The sequence below is a fragment of the Pygocentrus nattereri genome, chromosome 2 (assembly GCF_015220715.1).
Source record: "Pygocentrus nattereri isolate fPygNat1 chromosome 2, fPygNat1.pri, whole genome shotgun sequence".
NCBI classification, from domain to species: Eukaryota; Metazoa; Chordata; class Actinopteri; order Characiformes; family Serrasalmidae; genus Pygocentrus; species Pygocentrus nattereri.
The window spans coordinates 51,664,438-51,678,509 of NC_051212.1; the positions used below are offsets into that span (position 1 = coordinate 51,664,438).

The following is a 14,072-nucleotide window of genomic DNA, read 5'->3' on the forward strand; positions in this document are numbered from 1 at the left end:
CGAACGAGTGGTTTCAGTCATTCGTCTGTTTTGTTTAAATGTTTACGTCTTGAAGGCGAATTCCACCCATTTTTCTTTGTAAACGTCTGCCTAATTCAGTGGTTACGATGTACGAAGTCATTCAAGAGCGGTTTGGTGTGAAATGCTCCGTCTAGAGAAACATACCGAGTCAGGATCGTTCCCAGTGGTAGTGATGGGAACCAGACGTCCGATGCTTTTAAAAGCTCCCTCACGGAAACGTATTACACGATGTGGTCAGGAATACTCGGCCCGATTTCCGAGACATTGTTTGACGTCTTTTTAGGTTTTCTGCTATTTTAACATCATCAGCTTTACATATGAGAAACAGAAGACACGGGTAGGTTCGCTGGTGGTTTTGGATAAACTCCAAAAAAAAAAGAGGCACTAAACTGGCCCTGGGGCAGGACCCCTCTTGTCACAGGGGTGGTTCCCTCAAGGGTGCATCTCAGTACCTTTAGTCAGGGAACATAACTGAACCAGAATCCACTGAAATGATCTTTTCTAAGCTGCCCTGACTCCACACACCTCGCCTCGCCTCGCCTCCATTATGAAAAAGGTACAAATACCAACTTTTCACCAGGAAAAACATATTTAAGGTTCGCAATCGGACCTTAAAACCACTGCTGTACCTTTGAGGGAACATTTACATTGTTTGTACTTTTTATTTCGAACAGTGCAGTAAATAAAGTGGTTATTCCAGACGGTGCGACCCCTGGTTCCCATCACAACCACTGTAAAGAAATTCAAATGGATACATTTCTCCAAAAAAATCCTCCTTGGATGACCTCAGCTATTGAATTCTGAAGAGATTTTGAAAGCTGGGTGGAATTCCTCTTTAAGGGTGTGGTTATAGGGAACCGTCTAGGCCTACGTTACGGTTCTCTCACTCGGCACGTGAACCCATTAACTGATCTACTGTTTATTAAGCTGGGAAACATCAGTTGACCTGCCAGCCCTGACCTGCCAGTTATACATTTGCTAGTTTGGACTCCAGGTCCCATCATTACACTGGCAGCTTCTTTTATTTTATTTATTTTAACTCAGGTTCTTCATTCATCTTATTTATCCATCCATCATCGTTGACCGCTAGTCCAAACAGGGTCGCGGTAGCAGTTGGGAGAGCAGAGAATCCCAGATGACCCTGTCCCCCGCAACTTCCTCCAGCTCATTCCCGGGGACCCCAAGCCGCTCCCAAGCCAACTTGGAGACATAATCCCTCCAGCGGGTCCTAGGGCGACCCCGGGGTCTTGTCCCGGTAGGCCGTGCCTGGAACACCCCCACCGGGAGGCATCCAGGGGGCATCCGGATCAGATGCCCGAACCACCTCAGCTGGCTCCTCTCAATGCGGAGATCATCTTATTTAGCGCAAAAATATTGCAGTGATGTTAAAATACAGCCAGGAACCAGGCCTGGGTTCTTTCGTTCATGTGCTAGAGTTACATTTATCATTACATCATTACTCTAGATAGTATTCCTAACGTTTCTCATTGCCATGGTTCTCAGTTCCTTCAGTGAAAAGGAACTGGCTTTCGTTGAAGATGTAATCAGAAGTATTATATCAAATTATATATATATATCGCTGTTGTTGGAACAAAACCTTGTATCTCCATTTTTTTTCCGTTTTTAACATAATTTGAAAATACTTGTCCTGTACATTGCGTGAAAATTTCATGATGAACGGACCAAAAGAAACAGTCCAAAATTACTTGGACAAAACTCTGGTTCCATTGACTTACATTAGAAGTAAAGTAAGTTTTTTCCTTCTCCTGTAAAGTGACCGTTTTGGAGATATGAGGTTTTAATCCGACAACAGCGATAAATTATATATAATATTTATACAGACATGGTTCTTCAGGGGATCTTTACTAAATGCAATGATTCTATATAGAACCATGAACACGCAAAGATCCATATGCATGCTTAAAAGGTTCTCTGCATGTTGAAATGGTTCTTCAGATTGATGGAGAATGTGTTGTTCATGGTTCTACACAGAACCTTTTTCGAAATCGTTCTATATAGCCGCAAAAAGGGTTCTTCTGTTGTGACAATGTCAGGCTTGTAACAACAGAAGAACCCTTTTTGGTGCTAAAGAGAACCACATACAGCCCATCTTGGTTCTATAAAGCACCAACAGGAGTTCTGCTATTCTTACAGTGTCAGGTTTGTAACAATAGAAGAACCCTTTTTAGGGCTATGTGGAACCATATACAGCACATTCTCTGTGAATCTGAAGAATCATTTGGCCATGCAAAGAAACATTTAAGCATGCAGCGGTTCTATATATAACTCGTGGTTCTAAATAGAACCATTGTCTTTATTAAAGAACCCCTCGAGAACCATCTTTTTAAAGTGTGCTTTTAAGCATGCTGAAAACGGTCCACCACTCGAGTAACATCTGCTCTGTGGGGGTCCAGTGGGGGTCCTGACCATTGATGAACGGGGTAAGAGGAGAGGGGGTGACCAATTAAGCAGATGGACTACAATCTGTAACCGTAGAACTACAAAGTGCTCCTGTGTGGTTAGTGTAGCTGATGCACTTAAAAAAGACGGATCTTCAGCTTAATGGACAACGTGTTGTATATGGCTCTACATAGAACCTTTTTGGAAATGGTTCTATATACCATCTACTGTTACTATGTCTTTCAACAACAGAAGAACCCTTTTCAATGCTATGTAGCGGAGAAAGAACCATCTTTAAGTGTGACCATGCTCAGAACGGTCCACCACGCAAACAACAACTGCTCAGTGGTGGTCCTGACCATTGATGACAAGGTGGTTCTTCAAGAGTTCTTTGGTGAAGGCAATGATTCTAGATAGAACCATATCATACTTAAATGGTTCTTCCCATGGTGAAGTGCTTCTTCAGATGGACGGAGAATGTGTCGTATATGGCTTTACATAGAACCTTTTTGGAAATGCTTCTATATACCATCCACTGTTACTATGTCAAGCTTTTGACCACAGATGTGGTGCTATACCTTACATTCTCCATCCATATGGGGGCAGTCATGGGCTGGAGGTTAGGGAACTGGACCTGTGCCTGGAAGGTTGCCGGTTCGATCCCCAGCACCGCCAGTACACGACTGAGGTGTCCTTGAGCAAGACACCTAACCCCCAACTGCTCCGTGGATAGGGCTGCCCACCGCTCCAGGCAAGTGTTCTCACTGCTCCCTAGTGTGTTTGTGGTGTTTCACTTCAAACGCACAGGTGAAATTTCCCTGTCGTGGGACTAATAAATAACATCTGAAGAACCACTTCACCAGCTAAGCATGAAGTGGTTCTATATAGAACCATTGCTTTTACCAAAGAACCCATGCTCAGAATGCTCCACACCTGCTCAGTGGTGGTCCAGGCCATTGATGAATGGGGTGGGGAGGACCACGGTCTGCAACAGTAGAACTACAGAGTGCTCCTATGTGGTGGTCAGTGTAGCTGATAAAATGGACAGTGAGTGTAGAAACAAGGTAGGTGTACCTCATAAAGTGACCAGTACATGCACACAGTCTCTCACACACTTTCTCTCTCTCTCTCTCTCTCATACACACACACACACACATTCTCTCTCATACACTCTCTCTCTCACACACACTTTCTCTCTCATACCCACACTCTCTCTCACACACACACTCTCTCTCTCTCTCTCTGTCTCACACACACACACACTTTCTCTCTCTCATACACACACTCTCTCTCTCTCTCATACACACACTTTCTCTCTCACACACACTTTCTCTCTCTCTCATACACACACTCTCTCTCACACTTTCTTTCTCTCTCTCTCTCTCTCTCTGTCTCTGTCTCACACACACACTTTCTCTCTCTCTCTCTCTCTCACACTTTCTCTCACACACACACTTTCTTTCTCTCTCTCTCTCTCTCACACACACACACACACACACACACACACACACACACACTCTCTCTCTCTCTCTCTCTCTCTCTCTCTCTCTCTCTCTCTCACTCACACACACACACACACTTCAGCTCAGTGGAGAGAAACATGGCAGCTGCCGACTGTGCAGCAGACGCTTTGCGGAAGTGAGGTAAGTACGATTCTCCAGCTTCACAAACCCTCAGATTATTCCCGTCCAAAAGTCTTCCCCATCTTCTGCTCTTCGTCCGTGAAAAGCACACAACACCTGAAAGAAGTGGCCCCGAGCATTAAAGCCATGCGCCGCGGGAAAAAAGGCGCGTGGGGGGGAAGAAAAGTTGAAACCCTCGCTCGGCGGTTAGCTTAGCTTAGCTTAGCGGCGGGCTAACAACAGTAGCCAGTTAAAGCTAACGCCAGGCCTTTATTTTTACATAAACAAACCCCAAAATGTGTCCGCGCTTCTCTTGTTGTGACAGCCGGGCACATTTTCTACAACGAACTGTTCGCTTATTCACCAAAAAGCGATTCTCAGTTCACTCTTTTCAGTGAAGCAGTTGATGCGACGAGGCTGGAGTCGGCTTCCTATTCGCCAGCGTTCTTGTTCGAATTCTCCCGTTCCACCTTAAATGGTGCAGCGGTTACATTCAGGAGCCTCAGGCGCCAGAATGTAACCGCTGCACCATTTAAGGTGGAACGGGAGAATTCGAACAAGAACGCTGGCGAATCGTGTTGATGCGCCGCCGAGTGTGGTTAGGTTAGCCGTACTAGCCGCTGGGCTAAAGCGAGTTTTCGTGGCTCTTGTGTTTATTCCGTTTATTTATTTACCTTTTTAAAGGTAGAAGACAGCTAAAAGCAGCTTGGCTAACTTCCCATGACTGGGTGAGTTACGGTGAGGCACAGTTCAGTCACGTTTTTGGGGGGTTCAGAGCGAAGTTTTTTGCGGTAATGCGAGGTCTGCACGTTGTTTATTCGTTGGCTGGTTTTGTTTGCTGCTACTGCCGTTGTGCTGCAGCAAGTTAAGTGGTGTCGCCGGGGCAAGTAACGTTAACGTTACGGGCTGCTTAAACCCCCTTCATCCCACGCAGATCACGTTTTCTCGCCTTCAGGAGGTCTATGGGGAGCAGAGCAGTGGCTCGGGGAGACACCTTTCTCACATTTTCCACGTTTTAGCTCGTTCATTTTGCTCCGGTATCGCCAAAACGGAGCACCCGTGCTAACCTCCAGCTCCCCCGCGCCACCTCCACCGAGCCTGGCCGCAGCCTGAGCTCCGCAGCCGGTTAGCTGTTAGCGCGCAACGCCGTGGCCCCAGCGCAGAGCTCAGGCCAGCCGGCTAAAGGCAGGCGAGGAGATATCTTGCTTTTTTAAAAGTTCATGAACGGACAAAATGCTGGAAAAGAGGCGAGTTCATGTGTTAATCTTTCGCAAGCGAAGTGCAAATTGCACCCCGCTCCTCCTGCCTGCTGGTGGGGGAGAGAGAGAGAGAGCTGGTAACGTTGAAGTCACAAGTTAACGTTATTTTAAAGAAAACCGTTCACTTTTTGGAGGTTTATTAAAGCAAAAAGTGCGTCAAATGTACAGAATTTTTGCACAAGCGTCCACTCAACGCTGTTGTTAGGAGCAGGGACGTTTTAAAAGTGCTTTTTTGACTGTTTAGGTGCAGCAGGACGGCTGTAGGTTTTGCGCTACTACGCTCGGTTACACTGAAGTCGACCGTTGGGCGAAATCCTGGTTTTGAGATTTAAAAAAAAAACGCGTGCGCACGTGCGACCGGGATCCACTGACCGTTATAGATTCAAACGCGATCCATTTAAAAGGGAATTCCTCCGACTTTCCGAAATCTCCGTGTAATTCAGTCGTTGAGATGTAAACCAAGTCATTCAGAGTGGGTTCGGTGTGAAATGGTTCATTGTAGAGGTTCAGGTGTATTTACAGTGGTGGTGATAGGAACCAGACGCCACCATGTCCACAACATACCCTCATCAGCCACTTTATTAGGTACGCCTCGCTGGTACAGGGCTGGACCCCCTTTTGCCTTCAGAACTGCCTTAATTCTTCATGGCAGACTTTCAACAAGGTGTTGGAAACGTTCCTCAGAGGTTCTGGTTGGTTATTTGAGTTCCTGTTGCCTTTCTACCATCTGGAACCAGTCTGCCCATTCTCCTCTGACCTCTCACATCAACAAGCCATTTTCATCCACACAACTGACCGCTCACTGGATATTTCCTCTTTTTCGGACCGTTCTCTGTAAACTCTAGAGATGGTTGTGCGTGAAAATCCCAGCAGATCAGCAGTTTCTGAAATACTCAGACCAGCCCGTCTGGCACCAACAACCACGCCACGTTCAAAGTCCCTTAAATCCCCTTTCTTCCCTGTTCTGATGCTCGGCCTGCACTTCAGCAAGTTGTCTTGACCGCCTCTCCATGCCTAAATGCACTGAGTTGCGGCCGTGTGATTGGCTGATTAGCTATTTGTGTTAACAAGCAACTGAACTGTACCTAATAAAGTGGCCGGTGAGTGTAAATGTAGCCGTTTTATTTACCATTCAGAACCACCGGAGAACCTACATGTGCCTACTTGGTTTTATGTTGATGATGGTAAAAATGTTCATAAATATGGAAAAGTAAATTTTTGGGGGCCTATTTGGCCTCGCGACACCCTTCGCGTAGCCCTCCACCTTTAAAGGCTTTTTCGACTTTTCAGACTTTTTCTGGTTCCTATCACCACCACTGTGAACAATTGTGAGTCTAAGTTTCTCTAGGACGGAATATTTCACGCAAAACCACTCAATGACTTTGTTTACGTCTCAACCGTTTAATCAGGCGAACATTTTGAGAAGGTTAGTTGTGGTTTCGTTTTAGCCTGTTCTGTGGTGGATCCCTTGGCCGAAAGAAGGAAGGACAAGAAGCGGAATGTTTTTTTTTAGGAATTTAAGGTGCGTACCTGGGCGTGTACTTGACTAAATTTATTATTATTATTTTTTATAAATACAAAAGTGTGTTTTGGAGATCTGCTCATGCATAGAAATTGGCCTGTAGGGACCCACGTGCGCAGAAGATCAGAGCTTCACAGTAGTCGCTCCCGGTTTCGTCTTCACCAGCGTCACAGGAGCGATTATGAAGTTCCAGTTGTTGACAGCTGGGCTCATCACCCCCAGTGTGTTCAAGTTCAGGTCTGGTATTCGGCCACGGCCACTTCTGTGGTCCGTGTCCTTGGGTTCACTAAACTGTTCTCTGACGCTGCGGCGTTTCATCCGAAACCTCTTCAAACACAGAGCGGCTGCGATGAGTCTCCTCTAATGTTTTGGTACAGAAACATCAGCCTGAATATTTGAGTCTCAGCAGCACGGAATGACGACGCAGGTCGAGTTGGACTGGCGTAAAAGTCGCATGAATTCCGATCTGGCTGTTCAGACTGAGTCGCACTGCCGCAGATCGGATTCCAGTACCACCTATGAAAGCGTCTCAAATCGGAGTCAGAAATGTCAGATTCAGCTGCCACACAGACACACATCTGAAGATAGAGATGATTTGGGCCACGTTTGCCTGCTGTGGAAACGTAGCCTACGTTACGTCCACTTTCCCCAGACTGTTTGATTTGATGGTATTCAAGTTAAACTCAAGCATATCATATCTACTTTAGTTACTGATCCCTTTCTCAGTTTGGCTTCTTTGGCTGCAGCATCTGTAGTGCTTTGCGATTGGTTGGTCACTTAAATCAGTGTTTCTGGTCTCTGGTCCTGGAGGCCCACTGCCCTGCACCCCTCAGTGTTTTCCCTGCATCCCAACACTCCAGTTTGTTAACCTCCCATTATTGAGTTAAAGTGGGTGTTTTATACTGTGTTTATACTGTGTTTATACTGGTTTATATGATGGCCAATGCTAGGGGAGAGTGGGGCACAGACTAACAAGGGATGAAACTCGCCGTTAAGAAGCTGGTTTATGTAGTTAAGTTCCAGGAGAGCATTGATTCTTCTTGTTATAGCAGCATCTGCTGATTGACAGCTTTTACATATGACAGCATGTACGTATTTCTCCAAATTTGTCCTAAAAGCCTTTTTAATGCCACAAATGTAAGTGTTTGCTGAGTTTTGTGCTGGCCACAGAATTCACATCTGTGTTGTTTTAATCTCCCTCTTGGTGGCTGTAATAAAGCAATGTTTTGAAGCATGTCAACAGCTCACAGTGAGAGCTAGCCAGTCTGAAATAGAGGCTCCACATGTGGCTTAGCTACAACAAATAAACACCGGGGGAAGTCCGTATCTGCTCATATGAATTCAAAACAGGCCGTTTTAATGCAGACATTCATCAGAAAAGGTGCAGGTTTATTTACATCAGTGCATATATTATTTTGGTTTCTTGTGTCTCTGTTTAATCACCTGTCTGTAAAGCACCTTGAGCTGCCACCGGCGTGAGAAGTGCCATCCATCCATCCATCCATTTTCTAAGCCGTTTCTCCGTCAGGGTCGCGGGGGGGTGCTGGAGCCTATCCCAGCAGTCTTCGGGCGGAAGGCAGGATACATAAAGTATATGGCACTTATACATAAATGCCATATAAATAATATTATTATTATTATTATTTATGTATTAACGTTGAAGAGGCTATCTGGTTCAGACAGTTTATTGAATTAGTCGTTTTGCGTTGACGTTTTAGTGGCTGTGACCGCTAGACCCGTCGCGAGGGGCTAGTTTTGACGTTTGTGCTACACTTTCGTTCATTTCGTTCATTAATGGTTTGTGTTGAAAACAAAGTTCAGGAATTTATTTGCGGTAGAGATGTGCAGGTTGTTTGTTACAATCATATCATGTCTTTCTCTGGTGCTTATAAAATGATCAATAATGTTAAGTTGGGAGGTCTCGGGTCCACCCCGGGGGTCCATATTTTTGCTACCTCACAGCGTAGGGATGAAGAAAAAATGTGGACTGTCTGTGGGGGCCCTGAGGTCCAGGTTGGAAAACAGTGTGTTGCTCTTCTCTACATATAAATTAGTTGTGTTGCTTTTCTCTACATAGAAAATAGGCTGAGATCTTGGGAGCACGGTTCTGTGCAGGCGTCATGTAACATGGAGTGGAACGTTCCACCCAGGCTGATTTATCACGTCGTCAGAAAAAGAGTCGGCCCTTGAAATTTGAAGACCTGTTGATGTGAACGATGGGGAGGTTTCAAGCAACGCGCTGGTGTAAATGTTGTGATGTGGGGCAAAACATTGTACATTAATGAAGTGCTGTAGTATAAGCTAAAACCTGTTTACCTCACCGAGAACAGGTGCATTTCATACCCTGCGTTCAGTTTATACCCTGTTAAACGGTGAAAAACGAAAGAAAAGAGAGACACACTATATATATATATACACACACACACACACACACACACACACACACACACACACACACACACACACACACACACACACACACACTCTCACTGGCCACTTTATTAGGTACAGTATTATTCAGTCATTGAGATGTAAACCAAGTCATTCAGAGTGGGTTCGGTGTGAAATGGTTAATTGTAGAGGTTCAGGTGTATTTACAGTGGTGGTGATAGGAACCAGACGTCACCATGTCCACAACATACCCTCAACGGCCACTTTATTAGGTACTTGCTGGTAAAAGTTTGGACCCCCTTTCGCCTTCAGCACTGCCTTAATTCTTCGTGCCAGACATTCAACAAGGTGTTGGAAACGTTCCTCAGAGATTCTGGTTGGTTATTTGAGTTCCTGCTGTCTTTCTATCATCTGGAACCAGTCTGCCCATTCTCCTCTGACCTCTCACTTCAACAAGGCATTTTCGTCCACACAACTGACCGCTCACTGGATATTTCCTCTGTTTCTGACCGTTCTCTGTGAACCCTAGAGATGGTTGTGCGTGAAAATCCCAGCAGATCAGCAGTTTCTGAAATACTCAGACCAGCCCGTCTGGCACCAACAACCACGCCACGTTCAAAGCCCCTTAAATCCCCTTTCTTCCCCGTTCTGATGCTCGGTCTGCACTTCAGCAAGTCGTCTTGACCACCTCTACATGCCTAAATGCACTGAGTTGCGGCCGTGTGATTGGCTGATTAGCTATTTGTGTTAACAAGCAACTGTACCTAATAAAGTGGCCAAAGAGTGTGTGTATATTTTATATATATATATATATATATATATATATATATATATATATATATATATATATAAATTGTGTGTGTGTGTGTGTGTGTGATCGATCTGTGCATGTATAATAGTATAATCTGCTGTTGTAATGGAGGCTGCATTGCTCAATCCATCCCACTCAAAAGATCTTTCTGATTGGAGCAGCCTCTGATGATGTAGTTGTAGTGGTATAGTAGAAATGCAGCCCACCCAGACCACAGCGAAGCTACAGAGTGCCCAATACAAAGTCCAGTTCTTACACTAATGACGATGGCATTTAGGGCCACTGTTAGTGAAAATTAAAATAGTCAACTTTGAGAATAAAGGCGTAATATTTTGAGAATAAAGTCATAATATTACGAGTATAAACTCGCCATATTTGGAGGATAAAGTGGGCTAACTGTAGGGGGCTTGCCATAATGCGTTGGGGTCTCGGTTGCTGTACTGGCACCTCCACACTCTGAGTCCTTATGGATCGATCACTTTGATTATTATTCTCACTGTCTGTGAAATTCCATGCCCTCTTTGAATAGTGTGGAGACGACGCTCCCGACAGCCGTGTAGACGACCCTGTCTGCGACTTTCCTTCAACAAAACAGAGACGGTTTCCTCAGACGGTCCGTCTGGCTTTTTATTCTAAATAAAGTTTCCTGTTGAGCCGTTTCAGCCGTTTCTTGCGCTAATAACAGGCTGGTGCTGATGTGCAGGAGAGACGGGGAGACTGCGTGTTTCTTTATGGCTGAAATTGATATGGAAGTATAACTCCACCAACTCACCGCCCCTCAATTTAACACGAGGAGGTGCTGCTTCACTTTGGCCACAATATTGCGACCTTTCCTGGTATTAATGCCAATTTAATGTCATAGTTCGGAGACTTTATTATCAAAGTATTGTTTTATTCTCATAATATTAAAGTATCGTACCGTACGATGTTTTTCTGAAAATATTGTGACTTCACTCACACCGTGTGACTTTATCTCGAAATATCACGACTTTATTCTCAGAGTCCTACTGTTTTTATCAGCAGTGGCCCTAAAACGCCATCAGGTACATTTTGAGCGCAGCCCGTATGTATTGTAGCAGTGTTTATAATACACCTGTTTCAGCCAATTACAACACCCGATCGATCTGTGATTGAGGGAGGGTTGGAGGCAGTTTGTACCTTGATTTGTCCCCCCCCCCCATTTAAATGCCTGCATTTGAATCTGTGGTACTTCATTGCTTTTAGTCCCTGTATTACACCCTGAATATGTGTCAAAAATAAAATCACTGCTAATGGGCTGCTCATGCGTGACCCCGTAATCCCTTTGTGGGTTTGATTGGCTGAGCGAAGCCCATAGGCGTGCGCTCAGTGAAGACCCTCTTTACTGAAAGGGGAAAATGGAGCACGGTGTTTAACTTTACATGCACAGTAATGGAAAATTAGGTTCATCAAACCGGTTTGAGAAGCTTAAACCTCCGGCTCGTCACCCCTGCTCCAGCTCGCTTCTGTCTTTCTTATGCATGGCCAAATCGCGTTAGCGTCTCAGCAGGAGGCTTCAGCGGAGTGTGAAAAAGATACGGGTAAAATTCTGTCCAGGTGCCTCCTTTTTTCAAGGCCGTGAAGCAAGATAAATATGTCCGCGGTAGGGATGTGCACACATCTTCATGGCTGAATGAGCAGTGGCTGGTATGAACGAACAGGCGGATATTTGATGTGTTCTGACAGGCGCAAAGGGCACCATGGATCACTCCGATATTTGGCGAAAAGGGTTTAATCAGTGCGAAACATTAAATCATCTAGGCGGACGTTTGGCATTTACACTCGGAGTTGGCTTTCGCGTATTTACTCCTCTGATTAAAGTGTTTTGTGCATCGAGTTGGTCCGTATGCAGTCTTTCTAGTTAAGAGTCAGTTGTTGGATTACAGTTTTCAGATCAGGCTGGTGTCTGAGGATGGAAATTTTGTTTGTGGGACTTTTGTTTGCTTAAAAATGCCTGTCTTGGATGGATTTTTAGATTCAACTGATAATTGATGCATTTGTACTCTTTGCTTTGCTTAAATATGTGCATTTATAACCCTGTTCTATCTGTAATACCTGTTCTGTTTGTGCTTCATTGCTAATCCAGATGGATGCATTTTATAAACGTATAGGCAGCGGCTTCGGATAAACACCGGGCATCGGCTCACGGTTCCCATATCGGCACATCCCTGCTCCAGTGAACTCGCGATAAGGAATGAAAGGCCATAATACAATATAGCTGATGGAGTGAAATTTGCTAAATCGCACAGGACGTGATTTGATTCCGTTGTGCCTTAATAATTACTGATGTACTGCAGATGGCGTCTTATCACGTTTCAGATATTACCTGTCATATCCCGTCTGTGACGGAGTGTTGTTTGGAATTAGTCGGACTCCAGTAAGAGGAGGCCTAGTGTTGGTCTGGAGATGTGTCTATATATGTTGACTCCTCGTCTCCGATAGACTGTTTGACTTTTCTCAGCTGGCCTTCCGCTCATAAAAAGCACCTGTAACGCTCAGATAAGAGATAAAGTACATTTATGAGGCCAAGCAGTATCAGTTCATAATGTGCTTTTGTGCTTCCAAGACCGATAAGGCAGCAAATGAGAGGGATGGTTAAAAATTCGTTATGAGCTTGTGCTTCTTGCTGACGAGGAGATTTTCAGACTGGTTCTGTGTTTTAAATCATATTTTATGCATGGACACTGCTTGGATGAGTCTTCCACAGATATATTAATGCACTGACGCACACTGTTAGAGGTCAGTAGGTTTAAGCATGCTTTTACTGTGCTTAATCAACAGCTGAGAACAGAGAGGATCCTGAAGTTCAGGCACATGATTGTGGAACCGGACCAGCGTATCCTAATTATTACTGAAAGATCAGAGGGAGTCAACGCAAGAGCGCTGGATTCCGTAGTTATTGCGGAAATACCCGAAGTCATACATGATGCAATGATTGGTTGGACTAGTAACCGAGATGCGTTTTGATTGGTCACATTTGGCCCAATACTTTTAAAGGAATAAGAAAACCTCATCTGTGTCACCAGTTTGTGCCGTCAGTATTCCGTACACCAGCTTCCACAGAAGGAGCAGTTTTCCGTACGTTTTCCTGCATTTTATTTGAAGTTTTATGAAATCTAATTGCATAACAATAGACATTAATTGATTATACTGATTATAAAAGTGAATTAATATGAACAATGTGCAGTGAATGAGGCTACTATGGGGGGAAAAAAGCCCAGTAAAGTGAGTGGGTGGTTTGAAGCTGCGCAGCTGAATGGGGTCTACTGGGGTCCCTGAGCTGACGGCGTAAACTCAGATTAACAGCTCGGTATTAAACACACTGTGTTTCATAGTTATAATCCATTGTTTAGTATTTGTTTGTGTTATATATGTTTAAAAGTGCTGAAATGCATTTTAACTGGACGTGAGTTTTCCCCAGCCTCTGGCTTCGGGTCGCACTGGGGGGGGTCGACCACTGTTTGCACAAATTTGATGTCCAAACCCAGCTTAGCTGGTCTTGCCAACCAATTAGATGGAAAAAAGGATGAAAAAAGGATCAGTGGTTTTTATTACACAAACAGGAAAAGTTGCTAGTGTACGGAATACTGAAGTGTACGGAATACCTTGCTCTTACGTTGACGTTCCAAGTGAGTCAGTGGGTCGTAAAAATTTCATGTGAGTGTGATGGATTTTTATTGATTCATTTTTCTTTGGTTTGCATCCATGTGGCACTTGAGTACCGCAATGTGTGTAAAATGTCTCAAATTTTATTACTTTTTGATTCGTATGTTTGCAGTTAAGAGGCAAGATATCTTTAAACTGCTTTGTGTTCATGCTTCTTAAATAATAGCTGATGTTTAGTCTGATTTTACCAAACATCAGTGGAAAATAAGTCTACCTCTTAGTAATTACTGGCTAAAATCGTCTGGAACATGTTATACTACATATAGTATTTGGTAGCGTAGTAAGTGTTGCGCTATGGTAGGAACTGAAGGGTTGGGGAAAATGGCAAGTTCTGATAATGATTTTCAGAGCTGGAGCCATTA

At 44.4% G+C, this 14,072-nt stretch overlaps 1 protein-coding gene across 2 annotated transcripts in view; it reads left to right on the plus strand.

The window, feature by feature from the left end:
- Positions 1-3,941: 3,941 nt before the first annotated feature.
- Positions 3,942-14,072, plus strand: part of zzz3 (zinc finger, ZZ-type containing 3) — a 32,663-nt gene continuing 22,532 nt past the window's right edge. The window contains exon 1 of one of the 2 annotated variants that reach the window (XM_017714680.2): positions 3,942-4,064. The gene's annotated coding sequence lies outside the window, so the exon portion shown is untranslated. Of the gene's footprint in view, positions 4,065-4,637; positions 4,772-14,072 lie in introns of those variants that run through there. The other variant, XM_017714681.2, reaches the window with a different exon arrangement.